The sequence below is a fragment of the Molothrus aeneus genome, chromosome 4, assembly GCF_037042795.1.
Source record: "Molothrus aeneus isolate 106 chromosome 4, BPBGC_Maene_1.0, whole genome shotgun sequence".
NCBI classification, from domain to species: domain Eukaryota; kingdom Metazoa; phylum Chordata; class Aves; order Passeriformes; family Icteridae; genus Molothrus; species Molothrus aeneus.
The window spans coordinates 12,473,000-12,497,856 of NC_089649.1; the positions used below are offsets into that span (position 1 = coordinate 12,473,000).

The window sequence follows — 24,857 nt, forward strand, 5'->3', positions numbered from 1 at the left end:
TATTAAATAATTTCTACTCATTCTTCTATATTTTATATAACTGTATTCATCATTAATAACTGTAATTTATTTTCTGATGCAGCCAAGACATTAAGAAACATAGCTATAGATTTATTCCTTAAATGAAACTAGGATATTACTCTTATCCATTTCAGCTAATCAAAAAGATGATTTTAGCCTCTCCCTTTAATGAAGAAATGTATATTTCAGAAATATGACCAGTGGTGCACAGCCAGGGAAAACACAGACAAATCAGTAGTAGCTTTTAGAAACATTACACAAAATTTCATTCCAGCAATGCCAGATATTTCTTGCTAGCCTATCAAGCTAGCAAGAAATATCTGTTGAATCCAATTTTTTTTCTTTAATTAAAGGCTATGTAATCAAAACAACTGCCAAAATTGAATGGGCTCAAAAGTGCAACTGCCTTGTAAAGTAGAAGATTCTCATCAACTTCAGGGAAGAGTCGTAATCAAGACTTTTAACATTTTAATTGATATAATGCACTGACTTATTATGTATAATAGTTCATGCACAGCATACAACAAGCAAAAGGCAAGTTCTCAGACATTTGTGTTGCAGTCACACCATATATTAGCTGTTTCAGTTATCCTGTACAACACATGCCCTGTATCTACCTTGTACAATTCAGCATGGCTGAGTTGACCAAAGAAATTTCATAGAATATTCTTCATATGTTTACTAGGTATGTAGATTTTATATTAAAAAACCCAAACCAAACCTAAAAAAAAAACACAAAAAAAAACTAAAAAACCCCAAAAAAACCAAACAAAAACCAACCAAAAAACCACAAAAAAAACCCAAAAAAACACCACACACACACACAACCCGCACCAAAATCAACCAAATCCAACAGTTTTTTGTTTGCAATAATGCCTAGAAAACAATAACACAATTCTCCTACGAAATAAGAAATAAATTCCATCGAAACTAGGACAGATGCAGAAGAATGTATAGAATACATAGATAGAAATATAACCCATGGTGGCTGAGCTACTTTGCTGGGTCCTAAGAAACCTACTCTGCCATTAGCAAACATGTAGATGACACTGAGCTGGGAGTGAGTGTCGATCTGCTGGAGGGTAGGAGGGCTCTGCAAAGGGACCTGGGCAGGCTGGATAGGTGAGCCAAATCAAACAATATGAACTTTAACAAGTCCAAGTGCCAAGTTCTGCATTTTGGCCCTGCAGCACTACAGCCTGGGACAGAGTGGCTGCACAGTGCCCAGACAGAAAGAGACCTGGGGGTACTGGACAGCTGCTGACTGAACATGAGCCAGCAGAGTGCCCTGGTGGCCAAGAAGGCCGATGGCTTCTGGTCTGTATCAGGAATAGTGTGGCCAGCAGGAGCAGGGAGGTCATCCTTCCCCTGTACTCGGCACTGGTGAGGCCACACCTTGAGTGCTGTGTCCAGTTCTGGCCCCTCAGTTTGGGAAGGACATTGAGATGCTGGAGCACATGCAGAGAAGGGCAACGAGGCTGGGGAAGAGTCTGGAACACAAACCCTGTCAGGAACAGCTGAGGGAGTTGTGAGTGTTTAGTCTTGAGAAAAGGAGGCTCATATCACTCTCCACAACTCCCTGAAAGGAGGCTGTAGCCAAGTGGGCTTCAGTCTCTTCTCAAAGGCAACCACTGACAGGACAAGAGGACACAGTCTTCAATTGCACCAAGAGAGGTTTAGCTTGGACATTAGGAAGAAGTTCTTCCCAGAATGGATTATTGGGCATTGGAACGAGCTGCCCAGGGAGGTGGTGGAGTCACTGGAGGTGTTCAAGGAAAGACTGGATGTGGCATTTAGTGCCCTGGTTTATTTGTTCAAGGAAAGACTGGATGTGGCATTTAGTGCCATGGTTTATTTGACAAGGTGGTGTTCGATCATAGTTTGGATGATCTCCAAGGTCTTTTCCAGTCTGGTTGATTCTGTATTCCTTTTCTTTAAACTAAGAAGAAAAGAAAAATGCTTTGTTTTACCATTTTGTATGCTTGCAATGAAGAATATTTTTTTAAATTAGAAATGGAATCTAAATCTCCATATTTGTCACACTCAAAGTTCTGTCCTGTTTCTTTGGCTTTGTGGGGTTTATTTTGATTTTTTTCATAATGAAGAAAAGGTTCCATGAAAGGTTCCATATCAAATTCATACCAAGTTTCCATTCCATGAAAGGTATGAAAGGTTCCATATCAAAATACATCTCTCCTACTAAAGATTATTTTCTAGAGTTTACTCAGATTTGAAATTTGTATCTATCCAGCCAAAACAATGTATTTCAACAAGAACTACATGGTTTTGCTGTCAGAAAAAAATCCCAACTAATGACATTTCACTAACATGGAAGCAATTAGGCACTACGATAGTTGTGTTAGTGTTCAAAAACACATAATCACAGAAGCAATTATATGCGGTGCTTTTTATTGAAGACCTCTGGGAATCGGGGTGATTTCCACCCAAATCTGATTCCGACCATACATTCAAGGTGAACATGTTTTATACTCTATCGTTATATAACTTTCATGATAATTATCAAACTTATATTGTTCTACTGTATACACAGATTTCAGCTAAACATAGCCCCCTTTAAATTTCCAACACAGTTTCTCACAATTCTTCTTATGGTTATATAATAATTACATTTAACTACTAAACAATCATCACATCTAACAATTATATTATTTATCATACTGCTTACACAGGTGCAGTGATCTGAGAAAACACAAGGCCTAATATTTTCAAAGACTATTTTTAACATTTTCCAGGGCTCCACTATCAGTTGGATTCCTGGGACTCTTACAAACTACCAGCAAGAATAATTATTGATCTAGACATTAATTTTTCAAGGGAGAAATGTGCAAGAATTCAAGAATAATAAACTTGAAATGTAATAAATGTTAAGTTCAAAGATAAATGTAATGTATGCTAACATCATACTCAACCATATCATCTTTCCCCCTAAAAACTCAGAGGATCATGGACATGATTCTTCACAATATCTGAAATTAAAGCTACTCCTGCAGACTGTTATCTGTAATGCTCTTATAGTACCACAAAATTTCTAACACTGTCTTCCATGTTCTCTGCTATAGAAGTGTCTGGGACAGTTTGTGATTTTGAATGTCTGTCTTAGCAAGTAGGGTTACCTCCCAGTGCAAGCATTATAAATTTAACATCACTGTGGTGTCCTTGGCTTTCACTCCAGATGTATTTCTTAGCACTGATTTTTATCCTAAGAGCAGTCTAAGAAATAATGTACTCCCAAGCCTGTGACAAAGGCTTTCTAAATGTGATTCTGTGTTAGTTGTGATTTGAAATGGCATCTCCCTTTTGTTCCATCATGGCAAATCTTCACTCTTGCATTAGTCTTGGCTTGCTTCATTTGCAGATCATAAGTACCCTAGTTTACACACTTACTTAAAAGCATTTAAACAGTAGATAACCAGTACTTTAAATATTAGTGTATCTAGTCAGAATAATGGCTTTGTATTTAACAGCAACACCAAAGATTTTAGGGGGTTTTCTCACTTTTCTTCTGTATTCTTTGTCCTTTTAACCACTATTTCATTCTTCTTCAATTTACTGGTAATTATCACATAGAGTTGCAAACATTTAGACCTGAGAGTGGTTGATTTTTACTCAGTTCTTGAAAATATTAATATGACAAAATGGTTTTGTGCTATTTGATTGGGACAGTAGGGGAAAACTTCAAAGAGCTCTAACTCCCTTAGGGTTTACATACTTTAAAATAGCAGTATATCTGTATTGCTGGGGCAGGGGAACAATAGACCTTCAAATTAATATTACATTGGCAGCAGGTTTTTACAGACTATTTTCAGGACTGTGTGCTGACTCCCTAGCTTAATGAACAGTTTGATTTAAAGCTTAAAATTATTAAGTGTTCCTACCAGAGTCATAAATAATGCAGTTTTTAATATTCCTATCGAGCATATAAAACTACATTTGTCTTCCATTAACAACATGCTTTTTAAGTAGCTTGACCTCTTCAGATATATGAGAACATGCAATTAGTGCAATTTGTCACAGGTCCTTTACATTTTAATAAGACATAATTAGTTGTCTGTTTAGTCTAATTAACTTTGAAACCCTGACACTTCTTGCTCTCTATATAACCCACAGCTCCTTGTTTGAATTGCTAATACTGGGCAGAGTGTCTCCATACAACAAGAAATTTAAATCTTTGTAAATCTGTGTACCTTTACAGACTAGGCAGCACTGAAATAACCTGCCAATATTTGCATTACCTTTTCCAAAGCCTTTTTTTCTCAATCTGTGACAATATATGGGAGTCAATAACATGGAGGAGTCAGTGTGGGAGTATTTTGGAAACAGGTGGAATTATTGTACAGTACTATTAGACTTCTATTAATGATCAATAAACTGAATAATTCTAGTTTAGTCATACTTCTCATATTTCAGACATGATTTAACAAATGAATTACAGACTCAGCCCAATGGAGATGTACATCCTTTTTTTTCTTTGAAGTTAACCTGTACCTCATGAAAAATCAGGTGAAGTATCAAACAGATGGCCTTGAAAACATGACATTTGAGTGATCACAGAAAGGTATTGGCTGCATAGAAGTAACATTGAACATTGAGGTAAAATCTCCAGAATAGGTAAAACATGTTAAAAGCTCTGATATTCAGATTTCAAATTTTTTTCAGCCATATGATATGACCGTATATATTGATTTGAATGCAGATTATTACTTTAAAATATGACAGATTTATTTTATATTCTCCTCAGGAATATTTTAATTACTTAGAGGACTGAATTTGAAGATAAATTGCACAATTCAACTGAATAGTAAATAAAGTACAAGATTTGTCATTGTGTCCTCTACTGAATAAAATAATTCTCTGCAAATGTACCGCAAAACTTAATGATCTTCAGAACTGTAGAAACATGAGAATGTAAGAATCTCAACAGAAAAAAAAAGAGCATGCAGAGAACAGAAACTGTTCAATGAAGTGCTGATTTATGATCATATAGAGCATATATAATACATTCAATGGAAGGTTTTGTGAGTCAAAATAATATATATTTTTTTAATCCTGACAAGACAAATAATTTCATAGTCTCGGGTTCTGTGCATGGCTCTCACAAAATGCCAAGTAAGGGGATGTATAAATCTCACCTACTATAACATACAGACACTGACAGGGACAGAATGAGCACCAAAACAAATATGAAGTAGAAATGATTTTTTATTACTTTAGGTACTTCTTTCTGTCAGATAAAAATGAAAGCATTACTAAAATTTTTGCAGAATGACAGCTATGCCTTGTGGATAACTACTACAGTTTGATATATGAGGCAGAAAATGTGAAAAATATTGTGAAGCACCACCTTGACACAATGATGGAATGCCACAGGAAGCATGCTAACTCCAGAAGAATATAGTAGACCAGTGTTAAATAAAGGAAGGAGACTTCAGGTCCAGCCAAAAAAAACAAAAAAGAAACAACTAAACACTCTATCTTTTGAAGAACAAAAGTTGCAAAACTTTTTTAGACAGCTGCCCAAGTTCTGATGGTCTAGTTTGAACAGAATTACCCTTTGGAGTTTCATAGGTACAGAGGGATTTGAAAATATTTTTACAAAAATATTACAAAACATCAGAGGGCACAGAAATTCCAGCATCATAGATTTTGTGACAACTGACAATGTATTTTTTAAAAGCACTCAGATAAAGCATGTGAAGGCTCAATAGGCAGTAGCTATGTGGCTAAAGCAATTTAAAATAACTTTTATAATTTTATTTGTCAAGTCTGCTCCAAGACTGACAATGAAAAGCTGAAAAAAGTAACTGCCAAATTCACTGAACATTCAGTAACGTGCACACTTAACATCATAGACACAGACCATAAACTAGATAGTTCTGTATTTTTCATACTTCAGTATTGCCCTATGCTCCCCCTTAAATCCAGCACCCTATGAGAACTCCAGTTTGTGCTTAAAAGAAATTTAGAGAATATCAAAGGGAATAAAGCCAACAAAATCTGGCCAAAGCAGAAAGAAATCATCTTACTAAGTTCAGAAAAATGTAAGAACAAATCACATGAAAACAGATTTAGAAATATGTCAAATTTGTTAATAAATAATAGTAAGTAATAGATCTCTACTGGGAATAATGGGATTAAATATTGTATATGTGAGAAGTGAGAAGCAATCTTTCATTTAGACACGAGGAAAACTTACTTTTTTAATCAAAGCATTGCAGACATGCTTAGAATCATAGAATCATCTAGACTGGAAAAGACTTCTAAGACCTAAGACCTCTAAGATCTGTGAGAGATGCTTTCACTGTATTTGTTTCAGAGCTCATAAGCACTTAAGTTCATCTTTAGAAGACTATTCTAGCTCTAGAACCTTTCAAAGTGTTCTAATCATAGAAAGAAAAGTAATTCCTAATAAGCAGCAACATTTGAATGCAGGCAAGCTTGGATCAATAGCAACTTAGGAGATATTTTTCAGTTTCATAGCACATATTTTAAGTGAAATAATTTTGGTGTGCCTATAAGGAAAAATCACAGCAAGAGTTCTTACATTAATCTATTCTAAATTAACTTGTGCCAGATGAGAAAGTCCAGTGAAGAGTTTTGGCACTGCTGACAGTAGCTGACATGCAGGTATGATTGATGTCTGCCTTCCCTCCGAGGATAAATGGAAAGCTGGCAAATGCCACATATACATAATGTCTCGAATTTTAAGCCAAATTGGTTTTCAGACATCCTATTTGACATTTCCCCCTCATCCTTCAAATTATTTCTTTGTGCATGTTGCGTGTTTATAGAATATGTTTTGCTGTATAGTCTGGTTTTATTGTATCTCCTTTAGGCTTTCTCCAGGCAGCTGCAGTCATAAATTGGCCAAAAAGCACTGCTTGTAGCAGAGATGAAATAGAGATTACTCCTGACAAAAAAAAAAAGTTAAAAAAAAAAACCAGCCAAGAAAAAGAGAGGCCTTTGTATTGAGTCATTAGCAGAACACTGAATTTTTATTCTACTCACTCCAAACTGCCACCCAGGCTACTGCTGCTAACAGGTAGTAAAATAATAAAGGAGAACTTTGGTCTTTCTGATGTGTGGTAGGAAGCTAAAATAACAAAAAGCATGGAAAGCATTTCAAAGGTCTCATGAGCATAGGGATGGTCCTGCTGGAGCAGTCTAATAAGGTTCAGGGAAGATATGAGTTGTGTGACCTCGGGAACACAGATGTCAGGACATGAAAGATGCCACTGGAGGTTTTACCCAGTGTCTCCTGTGATTCTTCCACACTACTGTCTCTAGTTTGTCATGTTCTGCGCCTGTTACTGAATAAAATAAAATGACCTATGCTTCAGGGCTTCCTCCTATTCCTGTTTCTATTTCATCAAATAGGAAAAAAATAGCAGTTTATAAGCTTATGGGTTATCTATTTACTCCTGGGAGACATACACAAAGCCTAGGGCAATGAATGTGTACGTGATATTTTCTGTTACAGTCAGAACTCTGAGTGCTATTTCTGTGTCTGTTACAAGAACTTGGTGAGCCAAGGTCTGGCTATGAGTGGAAAATGAGGAGCTGCACAAGTGCTTGGCAATCAGCAAACAGACACTTGTTTGTTTAAACACTATTAAGCACAGCACATTGATTTGCACTCTGTCATATTCACATGTAAGTAAAATGGATAAAATCCTGAGTGAAGAGGGTGGAACTCCAGATATTGATCCCCAGACTTACATTGACAAGTACAGGTTAAAACATAAATATAACCAGCCTGAGTTTCCCCTCGAGTTAAATCCCTAGGCATGCTGACAATGTTCGAAAAGTGAGAATTTGCCTACAGGCAAAACAGTTTGTTGGAACTGTAGCACTTCAATTAGAGATAAGATGTGTGAGTAGCTGTGGACATCTCAGCAGGTGTTGGCCCTGTCTTTCTATTTCTCCATCAATTAAAAAAAAAAAGGAATAAAAACCACAATAAATAAACAAAACCCACCAAACCCCCAAAGCTAGCTATCTGGTATCCTACAGACATCCTTCTTTTCAAAACATTTAAATATTAGGCTAACATTTGCATTTTCTTCATGCCTGAAGAGTAAAACTCCAAATCAGTCTTGGAATGGATATGGGTTCTTCTCAACATTTGGAGACTGAAGAACCAGTGCTTCACAAGTTTTCCATTTTAAGATCAAACTAACTTGCATCAACTTGTTTTTACAGCAATCAACTTTAATATCATAGGCAAATGTTCATATAAAATTCTGATTCCAGGGTCTACTCTGAAATATTTCACTGAACTTTTCCTCCCTTAAGATTTTTTAATCATATTCAATGCATTGGTCATGATGCAAACTGTCCAACTTTGTCCTGGAGTTATGCCTTTGAAATACACACAATAACTCTGTATTAATAATACAAAAGGAGATATGATGAATGAACACGTTCTTTCCCAGCTCTAGCAAGTATTGGAATATTCAAAATTTGATTGATGCATTGAACACCCATTTATTTTAGATCAAATTTGTTGGTGAAGCCCTGATAGGATTCCTCTCTATGCTAGATTCTCCATGCTAACTATTAAATCCAGAAGAAAAAGCATCAAGGAGCACTTGGGGGGATTGAAATTGCATCACAACGGACAATGTGATACAACCCTGCTGATAACAAGCTGAAACAAAACTGCTTTAAGCTGTTCTAGTCTATCATTCGAGCCAGATCTAAGTTGACATTGAATGCTACTTACTTTCATATCTATGTTATCCAAGAAACACCTTGATGTGAAGATGACAGTTTTAACTATAATCACCATCACCTTATTTCTCAAAAGTAGATGAAAGCCTCAAATGTTGAACCTCTCATTAGATACTTTCTATGTCTCATTACCATACTTAGCTTTCCAAAACTACCAAAACAGAACCTTGTTTAACATCAGAATTCAAGGTAATTAGCACAAAGTAGAAATCACAGAATAGCCTGTCTGTAGATAGTATAATAAAAGCAACAAATATCTAAATTCTATTGCATATCCATTATGTGCAACCGCATAAATCTTAATTCTGAGTGACTATATTGGCACAACTGTAAAGAGGTCTTTGCAACCATCTGTCGATCACTGGCTTACAATTAATCTCTCCCATTTAGTCTAGAACTCCTGCTAACTAAAAGTACTAATCAATCTATCTATCAGAAATCCTGGAAGCATTAGAGAAAAGTAGAACATACTTTAATTCTCATAATTTCTCTGCCACCATACTCCTGGCACATTCACTTTGGGACTCTGCAGAAGAGAAAGAAAATACACATTTTTTTTCAAAACATTCAAATTCAAAGGACCAATAACACAATAAGTGGCAAGAGGCAAACTGCTGCTAACTGGAACCACAGGATATAAAGTAATCATTCCTGTATTATAAAATTAAACTGGGTCAAACCAACATTGTCCCAAATTCACTTCACAACCCAGTTCAAAACTTCTTGACATTGACAGATGGCTCAGTGTCTGAGACCAGTACTAATGCATGCTTCAGATTGCACCTGCCAAAATGATACTCATTTAGACAATACACTCTCAAGTGAGACTTTGCTTTTCATTTTAACCACTTCTCAAAAAAAGCAAAACAGTATTTTCCTTTAGGTAAGTTAAATAAGATAATAGTTGATACACGAATGAGTGCTTGATCATCTTTTTCTCCCCATAAAAGTATAACCATTATAGAACAAAAAACATTATTAAAAATATTTACCTGTATTTCTCATGAGAGCTGCAATGGATCAGAGATGGATATCTTTGAACTGATTTTGAATTCTACACAATGAATTTTTTATATATGGAAATCTTATGATTTGGTCTTTCTAGAAAAGCTTGGCTGATCAGCAATCCAACAGTCATTTCCTTGCCCTGAAACAAAACTTAAGGCATTTAATTATTGATTATTTGTTCTTTACTGAGGCATACTTGCTGAATTCAGGGGGAGTTTAGTAGAGCAAGAACTGGAAATAAACTTGGGTGAAGATATTAACACCTATTCACCTGGAAATAGTATTTGTTTTTTCTTGGCTTACTTTATATAGCTGCTGCTGAACAAAACAGCACCTAGTTATCAACAGAATATTGCATAGTTATTAACAGAATATTGTAAAATGAATAGTTTATAAAATCCTCTAGAGAGATGGAGGAGAGGGGAGATACCTGATTTTTTTCAGAACTGTACATTGAAGTTCTGTTGTCAGACAGTAAGTGTCTTACAGGATTTCAGCTGTGTCAAAGGGGACTACATAAATATTTTGATATACTCAAAAACCTCTTGGATACACTGCATAGAGAAATTCAGGTAGTTGAAGCTATAAAGTGAACTTTATTATACATTGCTGAGTTTCCTACTCAAACCACATCACAGCATTAACTTATAACCACCCCTGTTTTGTGTGGACTGAGTACACATCTTTTGCTCTATTCTTCCTTTCTTCCTGTAATGCTAAAAATTAGGGGTTTTGGCTTTTTATTTCATCTACCATAGATTTCACTTTGGGCTTGCATTCTCAGGGGAACACTTTGGACTTGTATTTTGCAGGGACATATGGTACAGATGTACCATGGGTCCTTCTAGACTAGAAGTGTGTGTATATATATATATATATATATATATGTATCTTAGTTATCTGTCATGCTAAATAAGCAGACTTAAGGACTTCTCATCCTTATTAATCTTAGCTCTTTAGTAAAAAAGCTTTAGCTTCAAATGGTCCTCAATTCTGGTTTCTATTTTACACATTCCAGTTTCTTTCTTCTAAGGTTGTTTCAGGGAAAGAGCAATCCAAGAAAAGCATTAATATATCACAAATGTCCTTTATAATATAGCTCTCTAAAAACAATCAAAACAAAACTTTTTTAATTCAAACCTTTTTTTTTTTTTCTTCATGATCATGAAGATATCTCAATATCAGTTCCCTAAGATCTCCAAGTGATTTGCTCATACTGTTGACTGACAGAAGTGCCAACTCTGCCCCTGCAAGTAATAAAAACAAACTGGCAGAAGGTTTCTAAATATGTGTGCTACCTGTCAGATTCTGAAATAGAATTTCAGCACAAACCAGGGATATTGTACCTTGAACTTTACTACTTTAAAGGTAGCAAAAGACAATAGGAAGGTCTCAGTTATTTCTGTATCTGCCTGTGTTTCTTTAATTGACCAGCAATTTTTATTATATTAAAAGCACCAGGCACCTGTGCAACAGAGTGATGACCTCTTTTGCTACACAAAACTTCTGTTTTTCTTTTCTCCCCGCTCACATATTGCTTTCTTGTTCATGAATGTATCTTTGCCATATGAAGATATCATAATGGAAAGCTTACAGGCTAATTCCAGCCAGTTTCTTTGCAAAGTATTTATGTTTTAAATCATGCTCCTTCTGCTGATTCTGTCCTGCAAGCCACAGATGGCCAATTACTCATTTTCTCAACCATTCAGTCTAGATCAGGCTGAGATCTCTTTGAGAAACCACCAAGTCCTTGAACTTTCAAAGTTTGGTAAGTTGATCTTCCCATCTCAAAAGGTAATAAGCACTCTTTTGTGTCTTCACAGACTTTACAGCACCGCTGCTGTGTATTCTTAACATGAAATCACTTTTTGTCTAAGGCTGGAATACAAACCTACCTTCCAAACAGATGCAGAGTCTAATACTCATCTAAGTTACATGTCATCAGAGTTATGTTATGTTTGTACGTCTCTGGAAATTAGCTGAGAGATAAGGAAAAAAGAACAGTTCACTTGGTCTATTTTGTCTGGCCAGATAATTGGCCAATAAATGGCAATAAAAACCAACAGAGCATTCCAACTGCTCATTGCTTAGGCTCCTAAGAGGCTCCAGTCTTGTATGATCATCACCCAACAGCTCTGAGCAGTCCAAAAAAAAGATGGATCAAGGAAAATATTTATGCATTTCAGAGTTGTATGGATGAGCTATAATTGACATAAGATTCTAGTGAATTTGAATTAAACTAAAAGGGAGGGCATTTGTGGATGTCGGGAAAGAATACGGTACAAATGTAAAAATGTTTGATGTGCAGAAGTTCCTGCAAATATGCTGAGTTATTTCTTCAAACTTCAGATTAATTATTTGTCAGTGTCAGCAAATATTTTGACTGTGTCAGCAGGCAGATTCAGGACTTAGTCAGAAGGTGTAGCAGTGCCTGGAACAGACAGCACTGAAGTGGTGTCTTACAGTTGTTCTTTACTACACAAGTTTGCTGTAGTTCGTGATCTTTCTTTTACCAATATCAAGACTTTTTAAAAGAAATTATTAGCTTTCATTTCCATCACCCACTTCAACCGACAAAGCAGAGTTGTTCCTGATTGTATATAGTCACTCCACACAAATAAAGAGCAGCTGCTACACACAACTTTTAGAAAAATGTCTGAAAGGGAACACAAAGGCCCCGTCAACCATCTCTGTCTCTTAGTAGAATGAATTAACATTGATATAAGTTCTCATTTATTTAATCCATTAAAAAAAGAAGTTTTATGTGGAGTTTTTTGGTGGGTTTGGGGGTTTGGTTTTTTTGAGTTTTGATTGGTGGCTGTTGTTACTTAACCGGATCTTTTCAGCTAATTATATCCCTACGTGATACTCAGCGCTAGCAGATGTTTAAGGGATTCACATAAATCACCTTCCTTTCCAGTCCAAGTGAAACCCTACCACTTCAACACTACAGCAGAGTGTTCTTAATCCCTTTCTATAAACTTTAAGAACATAATCTATCCAAGCTAGGCAAGACCCATACTAAAAGCTGACAAGTGTGCTACAGTGCTGAAGTAACGCAAGAGTACTCTGCAAGTGACAATCTCCTATCTACAAAAGCCATCAAGAGATGCCTCTGTGACACTGTAGAGGAGACCAGCTTCTGTTTCACACTAGGCTTATGAGACAGTAGGTCACAGTGGCCTTATTTAAATCACTCCTCAGCTCTTTGGATATCATTCAGTAGTTGATTTCACACTTAGGGATTTATCAGAAAGGAAGCTGTTATTGGAAAATACATCTCAGTTTTTTATCACTTGACTTATCTTTAGGAAGTGATGGAAAAACAGGGACTAGTTTCTACATGATCCAGATCTTTCACTTCCTTGGCAGAGGAATTGACTTGAAATTAGAAGCTGAAGGCTGAATTTAATCTCTCCTCTCTTCAATGCTCAATGCCTTTAAACAAACCTCTTTACTTTCAAAGTTATGAACATCACTTGCAATATCCCCTTGTGTATTCAGAGGGTCACTCCTATTTCACCCCAGGCACTGAATTCCAGGGTGAAACCAAGATTCTTTTGCTCTGGGTACATGCAAAGGAGAAAATACCAATGAGATATTCTTAAGAGGTAAAAAAACCACAAACTTTACTGGCAAAGTTCAGAAAATGAAGGAACACTGAAAATAAGAGTGCATACAACATAACATCACTTATGATGAGAGCATAGACTTAGCCCACTGGACATAGAAAATCTTTAAATTCATTTGATGTTACATTCTATGGGAAGAAGGAGAAGAAGAAGGAGAAGGAGAAGAAGAAGAAGAAGAAGAAGAAGAAGAAGAAGAAGAAGAAGAAGAAGAAGAAGAAGAAGAAGAAGAAGAAAGGGAGAGAAACAGAAAGACTTCTGGAAAGGAAAAATATAGCAGAACAGGCATAGCTATGAACTCCTGGAGCAGGGAGCTGAACTCAGAATATAGGAAGAGAGTACCTATTATTTAGAACTTTGTGGGCTCCCTAGCATTTCATTCATGTGAAGTATGCCTTGAAAGAGAATTTATTATTTATCATAATGACCCTTGAGAAGCTTTACTTCCCAGCACTTCATCAAGGTGCTGCAGTGTGAGCTGCCTAGATTTCAAGATTATTCTAACCAGGATTTAAATATTTATGCAGTCTTTTACTTCAAGATTTCTAATGTATTTACCAAACATTAACATAATATAAAATAACTGTTGTTGTTTTGTTGTTGTTGTTGTTGTTATTGCTAAAAACATAATACATTTATTGGTTTGATTTTTGCCAGGAAAGCAATTGTGATACATTATCATTCCTAGAACTGTAACAGGAATTGCAAATGGAAAATATGCCATCCAGAGTTATTTGCTTTCTGCAATAGGCAGAGACATACTTTCAGTGTCAAACTAGTTTTGACATGTAATGTGAAAACCACACGACCTTATAGTTATAACTATCTTGGGGTAACAATGATACAGCACCAAAGCATTTTATTTCTAGCAATGGATTTTTTGGATTGCCTTAAGTAAATGAAAATACATCTTATGATCAATACCTCATTTTCATTAGAAAATGTCTTTTTTTAATCAGTCTTTGGTCTGTTCAAAGGCTGAATCCTCTGCATATTCTGTTTGGGATTGAGGTTTTTTTACAGGAGAGCTAGCTAAAATACTGAGATTTTTAAATACATATTCCAGTTATTTTCCCATTTTTTAGCAGCGGAAGAAGTCTTCCAAACAAAACGTTTGGCAATGTTTCATGCTAAAATAATGCATGAACTTGTGCAGAATATGATTTGCTTTGGTGAAAACTCCAACCATGCTCAAGTTATACCTCATGCCCCTCATTGTCCTGGGGGTACATAGTCTGAAGGTTGTAAGTCTGTTTTTAAAAGCTACTAGACGTCAAGTACCTGAAGTTGTTGATTACCTGTAAATTCAGATGTCTTATATGCATTTGTATTCTATCCTGGTCTGAGCCCTACAGTATTTGTTGTACCTTAACTAAACAATTGGTAAATAATCAACAAGATTTGACGTAGGACCACATAAACCAATATTCAGACAGAATTTGCCATTGAAGACTGAGGTTCTGACTGATGCAATGGAGCACTTGGGAGCTGCTTTCTAAGCAAGGCACTGCTTGAAGCACAAAGAGTGGCAGAAAACAGGGCCAATTGGAGGCAGCAATAATATGTGTACAGAGACATGACATTATGTATACACACCACTGGAGCAGTTCTTAAAGAATGCATTTTACCTAACTGTTGAAACTTCCACAATTACACATTAGGCAACAAATCAGTACCTCATAGAAAAAAAGTGTTATACTTTGAGATTCATTAGTATTGAGATCAGTTAGGTGCACAAGGAAGTTTCTTTGTCTAGGAGAGGCCAAATTAAAAAGTTGGGCCTTTCGAATGAAAGAGATACATAAATTAGCTATATAAGATTTGCACACAATATTCTTTATTTGTGAGGGCACCAATTTTAATTTAAAAAAATTTAATAACCATCCTCTTTTGATCGTTTCTTTCATCAGGGCTTACTGCAGCTACGAAACATATTAATTTCATGTTTAGCAGCATAAGCCCAGTCAATTACCAGATGACATCCATGTGCTGTATCTCACAGATGAGCAGTTCCCATCAACAATTTTAATTTATACCTATTTCATACGAAATTTGTTACTCATGCAAATTATCCAGCTTAAAAGTTCACTGGGCCTGTGCAAGAATATCAATACTACATCAACTTGAATAGAATTGCAAACAGAAACTGGAGTTATCTCATGTGAGCAATAATTCTTTTCTGACCCAGTCTGTGTTGTGAACAATAAACAATACACTCTTTGACCCAGTTCGTGCTGCTTTCTCAGTCAGTAGTTATGGTTTTAATTAGCCATTGCTTTCACAGAGTTTTAGGGTTTTTTTTGTTTGCTCTTTATGAATCAGAGATGGCATACAGTCTAACTAACCAAACCACTGAAGCTCAGGCAAAAGGAAGCAACTGTATCTGTTTATGTTAATCTCTTCAGAGACCAGGATTATTTGGATTAAAAGGAACAGCCATTCAGTCTTTTTCTCATCCAGGGACAGCTAATAATCTGACCAAAATTACTAGACCATTAAAAAGAGAGTCAACTCTCTACTAACAAAGAATATGTTTCAACTGCAGAAAATCCTTTCCCCTGTGGAAAAAAATAATTTCACCAGTTTAGAACAAGATTTAAAGTGTGAATAACACATTGACACATGGTAAACTGGGTCAAATTTTAAATACACTTCAAAAATCAATAAAAATTCTCATAAAAATGAAATTCCAAGTGTCATGGTTTGACAAATGCCAAACACCAAATGCCAGGCCCTCACAAAACTCATGCACTTACCCTCTTTAATTACAGTTGAGCAGAGGAGAGGGAAAAATGAATGAAGGCTTCATGAGTTGAGATAAGGACTGGAGAAAAAAACATTCTAAGGGCAAAATGGTACAAAGGAAATTTATTATTAAGAGAGTCAGAGGAGGATAATAAGAAGTAAAGCAAGTCTTTAAAACACTTTTTTTCCCCTCAGCCCTTTCCTCCTTCTTACTAGTAGCACAAGGAGAGAGGGCATGGGGGTTTTGGTCAGTTCGTCACTTGAGATCTTTTTCCATTCATTCAGGGAGAGGATCTGTTCCCTGCTATGCTGTGGGGTCCCTCCCATGTGCAAACAGTCATCCCAAATCTGTTGTGGTGTGTGTGTCACTCATCCACAGGGTGCAGTCCTCCAAGGATAGGCTGCTCTAGTTTGGAAGCAGGGCCCTCCCTCTCTGTCTCTGGAAGCAGGGCCCTCTCTCTCTGTCTCTGGAAGCAAGGGCCCTCTGTCTCTGGAAGCAGGGGCTCTCTCTCTCTGTCTCTGGAAGCAAGGGCCCTCTCTCTCTATCTCTGGAAGCAGGGCCCTCTCTCTCTGTCTCTGGAAGCAGGGCCCCCTCTCTCTATCTCTGGAAGCAAGGGCCCTCTCTCTTTATCTTGGGAAGCAGGGCCCTCTCTCTCTATCTCTGGAAGCAGGGCCCTCTCTCTCTGTCTCTGGAAGCAAGGGCCCTCTCTCTCTATCTCTGGAAGCAGGGCCCTCTCTCTCTGTCTCTGGAAGCAGGGATCTCTCTGTGTCTGGAAGCAGGGCCCTCTCTCTCCATTCAGGTCTCCCACTGGATCACAGCTTTCTCTGGCATTCACCCGCTCTGGTGTGAGCACTTTTCCCATGGGCTGCACGTGGATCTCTGCATACCCCATGAACCTCATGCATTACAGGGGGACAATTTGTTTCACCATGGTCCTCACTATGGCATGGGAGAAATTTCTGCTCCAAAACTTGGAGCACCTCCTCCCCTTCTTTCTTTCCCAGTGACCTTGGTGTTGTCATCTTCTTTTCCCTCTTGTGTCCTCACTTCCTTCTCTTCTCTGACTAGAAGAAAAGCTGCTGCTTGTAGGTACCATTGCCAACAAGTTCCACCAATTCAAAGATTCTTGCAAGATCCTACAGTGCCAATGTTATAGATGAGTAATGAGATGACTGGCTCTTGCAATTAAGAGATTAATATTGTGTGTAAGTTAAGAGAAGACTTATTGATGTATAGTTATGCTATGTAGCTTTTTGTGTAGGTGTCCTATGTTCTCCCCATAGTCCCCTTTCCCCCGTCTGTACTGTTGCCACCAGACAGCCTGGGTTGTCTAGGACAGGTAAAGAGAAGGTGCTGTTTTGATTTTCTTCTTTTAATATGTCATCACAGAGGTGTTACCAACCTCCCTAATTGGGTCAGCAGCAAGTCCATCTTCAGAGCCATGAGAGATTGGCTCTGTCCAACATGGCTGAAGCTTTTAGCAGCTTCTCACAGAAGCTACCTGTGTCTCTTCCCCACTACCAAAAAATCGGGCTGTGCCAAATCAACACACCAAGAAAAATGGAAGATGATGAAGACATCTCAGCTAGAAAGTTGTGTCAAAACTGCAGTAAAATAATTTAAAAGCTGTCTGTAAAAATGATGGATCAGTATGCCTAAGTACTCATGATTTAAAATCATAGCTATTAAACAAAAGTGCTTTTCTTCTTTTTAATGAGTACCTAACTCATTAATAAGTTAGCTGCTTAGGTTTAAAATTCTTCAGTCTGGCAGAAACTAAAACATTATAAACAGCTCCTAAATGGGCACATTACAATTATATTACCCCTTCAAGGACTACTAACTAGACAATAAAAAGAGAGGGCTGGCTTTATAAAATAATTCACCTTCCATATCAAAGTCTAATTCAGCTAACCTGTTTCTTTATTTTACAAGTGGGTATGGTGCCCTAGTGACTTCTGACTTCCAGAAACTGCAGCATTTGACTGTCCCATTTCCTCCCATTCACTCTTAGGCAGATTCTGTACTTCTCACTGGAAGAATTTTTATCTAAACAAATATCTAGAACTGTATTTGCCTTTGAAAATATGTTCTGATGAACATTTATTATTATTACTATTACCATTATTATTTTTACCATTTTTATCCTTATCATGTATACCACAGTAGAAGCAAGCTCTCAGTTTATTCCATGCCCTAGCCACCTACACGCTTCCTAACTACAACTTTCAGGGCCTAATTCCAAAATCATGGGCCAAAAATGAAGCATAATATAAAATTAGAAAGTTTAACTCAAGCCAAGATTTCACTTATTGTGATGGATTCTTTATTGTAACCTCTGAAATAACAAAGAGAAAATGGAAAATCATAGATTTCCCTTCCTGATTTGGAAGGAACCCATGAGGAATGAAATAAAGCAATCAAATCCTAATCAAAACCTGAGCAGTTTCATTGCTATGTCCTTCCAAAGTTGAGTAAAATGCAAGTTGCATACACAACTGGCTAAAATACTGTTTTATTCAAACACACTCCATCTTGCTGCATTTAAGAGCTATAAATTCAAAATGTTGAGGTTTCTAGACTTTGGTATGGTGTTCCCTGTGGGGCAAGTGTGTATATATACATATATATATATATATATATATATAAATGTATGTGTTTACATATTAAGAGCAGAAGATTAGTATTCAGTAGCTTCCTTTCATATCAATTTGGCTTCTAATTGCATTGTCAAAACTATTATCAAGACGATCAAGACATTTACCTGTAGCAGAACACAGTTTAAACTAAAGATTGGGAATACTTTTAGGGACAAATATGAAGTAGAAAGGTCTAAGTTTAATACAATCATTCACTTAATAGAGAATTTCATGTTATGTACAGAACAATTCTGACAAAGCAGTTTTTTGTCTGACTCAATTCAACATTTTTTACTACAATATCCCAGCATCTCCTTCACTGGAAAGGGATTATTTCAAATTAAAAAGACAATTTCAAAATTAAACTTAACATCAGTATGGAAACTGTGACACTTGTTTTCAGAATAAAATTATCCATTTCCGTAGCTTTTTTAATTTCCAGTTATTCTAGATGCAATACCACATTTTTTGTATTAAAATCACTAAAAGGCTGAGAAGCATAAGTTTGCTTCCTACCCAATACATTTTATAACTGGTTCAAAACTGCTTAGGCATAGAAATAATTTTTACTAGGGTTGAGAAGTCAATTGAATGACTGCTTGTTGAGGTCAGGGAATGATAAGAACTGCCTCTATACATGTTATGAAGGCTATACAGAGCTTGAAAGTAGGTAAGTACAATTCCATTGCTGAAGTAAAGGTAGTTTAAGGGCTACTATTTATTGTAGATATAAATCAAAGCAGTGAAAAATGTGTTATCAGAAGCCATCAGAATTATGAATGTAGATGATGAAGTAAATACACACACACAAAACTCAGAGGATTTCTTTCACCTCCCCAAGCATCCAAAATCATGAGCAGGAACTAACCTGAGGTATTTCTATCAATAACAATTGATAGAAGTTCAAACAGTTCACCTTTGTCTTGCATATATGCAGTGAAACAACAAGAGGCAAGATGCAAAACAGAAAATATCCTTCAGGTAAAAGGAAAAAAAGTCTTCACTGGAGTGGTCTGTGATGAACATCCCTTAGTAGGAAAAAAGCACATAAGATTAAAAAATATTCATTGGTTGAAATTCATGGCAACATTCAGAGGGTTCTCAATCAATCAGAAAGTTTTATTAATAAATTATGTGCTTGACATGGAAATTGCTATGTTAGTTCCTGACCTACTATATAGGCACACAGGAGTGGGTTTGGGATAAAACAGAAAGGTAAAGGGAAAAGAGAAATTTAGCTCATGACAGGAGGGGTTGGATAAAGGTGTAGGGTGGAAGGGAAAAGAGAAATTAAACAGGTTATTTAAAAAGGGGGAGATTAATTAAAGAAAGGGAAAGAAAAAAGAGAAAAAAAATGAGAAAAAAGAGAGGCAAAAAGGGATCACCAGCCCCTGTCAATCCATCTGATGGCATGCCAATCCTGGTCTCAGCATCAGTCCAGGCAGTAAGTGGCAATCCAGCTGCATCAGTCTGGCTGATGAGATGTCCAGGGGCTGGAGGGTGCCAATCAGGCATGGAGTGGGGTGGGGGGGTACCTCTTTATGGACAGATTTCACTGCCCCAAAGACAGGTTTCTCACTTTCTATGCTAATTAGTTAACATGCATAGTCTGTTCTTTCATATCTTTTGGGCCTGGGTTAGAGAGCTTCAGGGGTCTTGAGTCATCCCAGTCCTGCCTTACAGTCCATGTCCACTTGCTGCCAATCATTCCTACGCTTCTGCTCTACTGTTGTGGGTCTTTCCTGTGAAAAAATGCTGCCCTATTTCCACCTGGCCTCCCTTCTCCTGCCAAAACTTAGTCTTTCTCACAGGATTTTAATAACAATAGTCCTTGGTTATTACCAACCATCCTTGTCTGTTACTACTAAGAGTTCCTTGGCTCCACAGCCGCCCAGTTATCAGTGCTTGACACACACATTTGCCAGTTATCTTTTGGGAGTTGAGACCTCAAACAGATCTTACTTTGGACCTGTTTACTGATCTCAACAGGGTTGGCCTTAGTCACAGTAATTTTCCACCCTGGCCAAAATTCAAGTTGGTAACTTTCATTAACGGTTTGGCAACAGAAATATTATTCTACTTGGGTTGTTATTCAGACAAGAAAAAAAGTTTGTAAGGTTGCTTGTAAAAAACCAGGTGCTCATTAGACAGCACTAGTTCCTGGGAACAGACAGTGTTTCTGATAAGCTGGAGAGGGGCTTTGTCCAAGTGCAGTTCGTTGAGGCTGAGGCCTAATGAGAATTTCTCAGATAACAGTGCAGCCTGACGGAGGATGTTGTGAGTAAAGGCAGCTTCTCTAGGTCTATACATGGTCTAACACTAGGACAGCTTTCCCAGGGCAGATAAGGAAATCCCAAATTTTGAAATTTTAAACCTCAACTGACAAAGCTCTGAGTATTCTGACCTAATTTCCAAATTGTCCTGTCCTGAGCAAGAAGTTGGACCACAAAGTTCTCTCTAACAACCACCTTTCTCTAATTTCCAAGATTGGTATTAACTTGAAAAAAAATGCAAATATCAGCATACAGCACATTCCAGCAGGTTGTTACCAAGCAGCTCTGAAAAAAGAAGGCAACAACTTGACAGAAATAGGAGAAAAAAAAAAAATCAGATCCTTTTCTCTCCAGCTGATTTGTCTTAATTTGCCCAGGAGAATTTCACTATCTGTTATGAGAGGCCCATCATTTGCCTGGCTTTATTTTATTGGAACTGCAACAGCAGAGCAACATCTCTCACCTTTTTCCTTCCCAAGACCTGCCTTCTTTACATATTTTCTGGGGAAGAGAGAATTGTTGAGGCAGAGAGGAACATGTAGCAGAGTTAGAACACTCCACAACAGGTTGAACATGAGGCCACTGACAAAGTGTTCGGCATTTGTCCTCAGAGCACCAGTGGCACCCAGGCACCACTGCAACATCTGACTGTCAAGTGGAATGATTGTCTAATTAATTGTCTCCATTATTTGCTATGTCACAGACCTTTAATTAATGTGACAATTTCACCAGTAAGGATTTTACATCAATGTCTGGATCAATCATAAAAATATAAAGTAGCCCTGGCCCCCAGGTGACCATGGCAATGAAGGCATTTTTTATTGATCTCTCCCCATTAGGAACTTCATTTTGACACCTTGTCCTATCCTGCTGTCAAAGGGGGAGCTGGGGAGGACTCACATTTTTGATAAGCTTCTTGGATGAAGTACGAACACAATATTATATCTGAGAACCATTTATTGATAAAGAAGGATGAGTGTTCCTACCGAATGGGGATAGAAAAGAGAGCAGAGAGAGAAAAAAGATAAACAGAAGACAAGGACAGATCATTACTGCTGTACCTCTGGACACGAATAGGAGACGAAACAAACAACGTGCACAAGCTGGAATGTCCAAAGGTAAAAAGAGGGTAGTTTATTTCCCAACTCCAATATTTATAGACTTTCAAAAGTGACCATGGATTGGAGGATGAAATTGCCACCTCTCCAGCCACACTGGTCAAACCAACAGTCCATCAATTTTCTCCTCCTCCATAAAGTAATGCAAAACAATCATTATTTACATGAAAAGTGTGTGAGAAACTCCATTACAAAAATGTAAACATCCGAAGGTTTAGAAGAACTTAGAAGAACAGGGGGACAGTGGGGGGTTTCTTGCAGCCCGATCATGGAAGCTTTCTCTGCCCTGATTGACACTTCAGGTGAAGTCTCCAAGGGGACAGGGCTGCCAGCATGTGTACAGCCCCTACAGGAATCCTTCACCTCATGTATAACGTATGTTGAGGCATAAATAAGAATCAGATTGGTCTGCCTTACCACCCTGTGACTCAACATTTTTCATAACGATAGCGGTAGAAGAAAAGAGAACAACACAGAAAGAGACTGAGAGAGAGAGGAAGGCTAGGAGTATCTAGCAACTTGGAATTTTTAACATATTTAATATCATGTAGCAACAGAACTATAAAACTCACATATAAGTTCAATATTCTGCATAGTCATTTTGGAAGCCTTCTGGACTTGGGTACTAAGTTCTCTATTTCGACTTCACACTCAAGTCCAACATGCTGTTCCACCTCCAAAACATAACAATGGCAACAAAAATAATAAAGGCTATTAACATTGTATACAGTTATTCTGTACTACAAACACACTGGTTCTCGGTCCTTTGGAGCCAGGAACATAACTATAACACCAGAATGAGGTAATAATTCCCCTGGAATTATTTTTACCCCTACTAACACACACTCTTTTCTTTCTGATCACTTAAAGTATTCAATATAATCAATTTGTCAAGTCTCCTATAATCCTTGTCCTTCTCTTAGATGTAGTGCAGTCTCCTCTAAGGGATGCCTCTCAAGCTGGACTCAACATTCCTCACAGGCTGGAATGCATGTCTTAAAATTCTCTCTCATAAAATGCCAGCCTCAGGCACAAACCTGTAAGTACCTTTTGCCCAGAGTGGCTTCATTTCACATGCAACCACTCCAGGGGGTGTTCCAAGTTGTCAGCTACTGCCTCCTGGTTTAATGGAGGTTCTATCTGGTCAGCTCATCTAGCCTGTCATTCCACTTGGCCACTGGATCATCCCCTGTTTGGTGAGTGGCTATCCATACTACTGCCAAACCAGGAATAGGAATCCCATTTACCTCCCACTTATTCTGTTCCCAGAACTGAAGTTATTCAGTACAGCCCTTAAAGACAGCAAAGGAATTAGTATAGATGACAATAAGAGAGAAGAACAGATATTCATGTTTGAAAATACTTCATACAGACACCAGTTCTCCAGCCTGGGCACTATCTTTGCCTCCAGTGTCAAGCTGTTGCTCAGTATTGGTCTGTAAGGTGACTTCCCAGTATTTCCTCACCTTGTCTTCTCACTTAGCTGAGGCATCTATCACTGAGTGAACTATGCATTTTGCAAGTGTGGGGAGAGGAGTCATGTAATTTATATACTGGAGGGAAAGTTGTGCCACTCTCCTGATCTGAGGTGCTCCATTTCTGAATAGTTATCAATTTAGTGGTCCCTTCTGTCACTTTGAAGATGTCACAGTAATGTTTTATTTGTGTATACCACCTCCTAACAGAAGCTCTTTGGGCCACCCTGTCACGGGAATGGTGTTCCTGTTAAAACTGGACTTTAAATGATTCCATCAGCATGTGAGTGCAAATCCAACTTCTTCTGCCAAAAGAAATAAAACATCTTTGGAAACAGTAAGTACACCAACACTGTTGCAACAAACACACAAACAAAAACACTGCACCACCAGAGTATTCTCCACAAGGGATACCCTATTTTAATCAATACAGTTCCCCTGTCCACCCAAAATTTTTCACTGAATCCTGCTTCATACACAGAGGAATTTGAGGGAGGTGAATGGTTATTCCCTCTCTCCCCTGCAGTTCCTTCAGCAAAAGATTATCTGTGTGTTGTTGCAGCCAGCAAAGCCCTAAGGCAGTACTTTTTCTGCCTAAACTGGGTGAGGTCTTTAGTTTCCTTGTATGCAATTTATCTGGTATACTCTCATCCCAGCTCAGACCTATTAAGGGAGGTGCATCTGGCCTTATGTTATACTTCTCTGCACATGATTTCTTGGACATCCTGTCTGGCCATTTTGACACTACTTGTTCTAGTTTTTTGGAGAGACTATCCATTAATCTTTTTGGGATTTCTTTCTGCCAACCTTGTGACTAAACTGCCTGTTTCATGAGGGGATGTTTCCGCCCACCCTGGTTGAAATAGGAGGAAATCCTGGGTGAAATTCTTTGACTAAATTGAGCATGTCTCACTCTACAAGTTTCTGTCCTCACTGTGAAATGGGGCATCCTGAAAGAGTATGGCCTTTGAGCAAAGAGCTATGGGTGTTGTACATGACCTGGGAGTCATGGGGAAATGTATGTATTGTAATTAAACATCTATACAACTGTTAACTTAAGTAAAAGCAAAGGGGGAAATATAGTAGAGGATATGTATTGTATTTGAATATCTGTATAGAAGCTTTGCCCCAGAGGTCCCGGTTGCCCTCGATGGGCTGCAGCTGCGATGTCCTTAATTGGGCTGCAGCTGTAACTGA

General features: G+C 37.6%; 1 pseudogene; it reads left to right on the plus strand.

The window, feature by feature from the left end:
* Window positions 1–13,700, plus strand: part of LOC136555844 (uncharacterized) — a 49,363-nt pseudogene extending 35,663 nt beyond the window's left edge.
* Window positions 13,701–24,857: the final 11,157 nt, after the last annotated feature.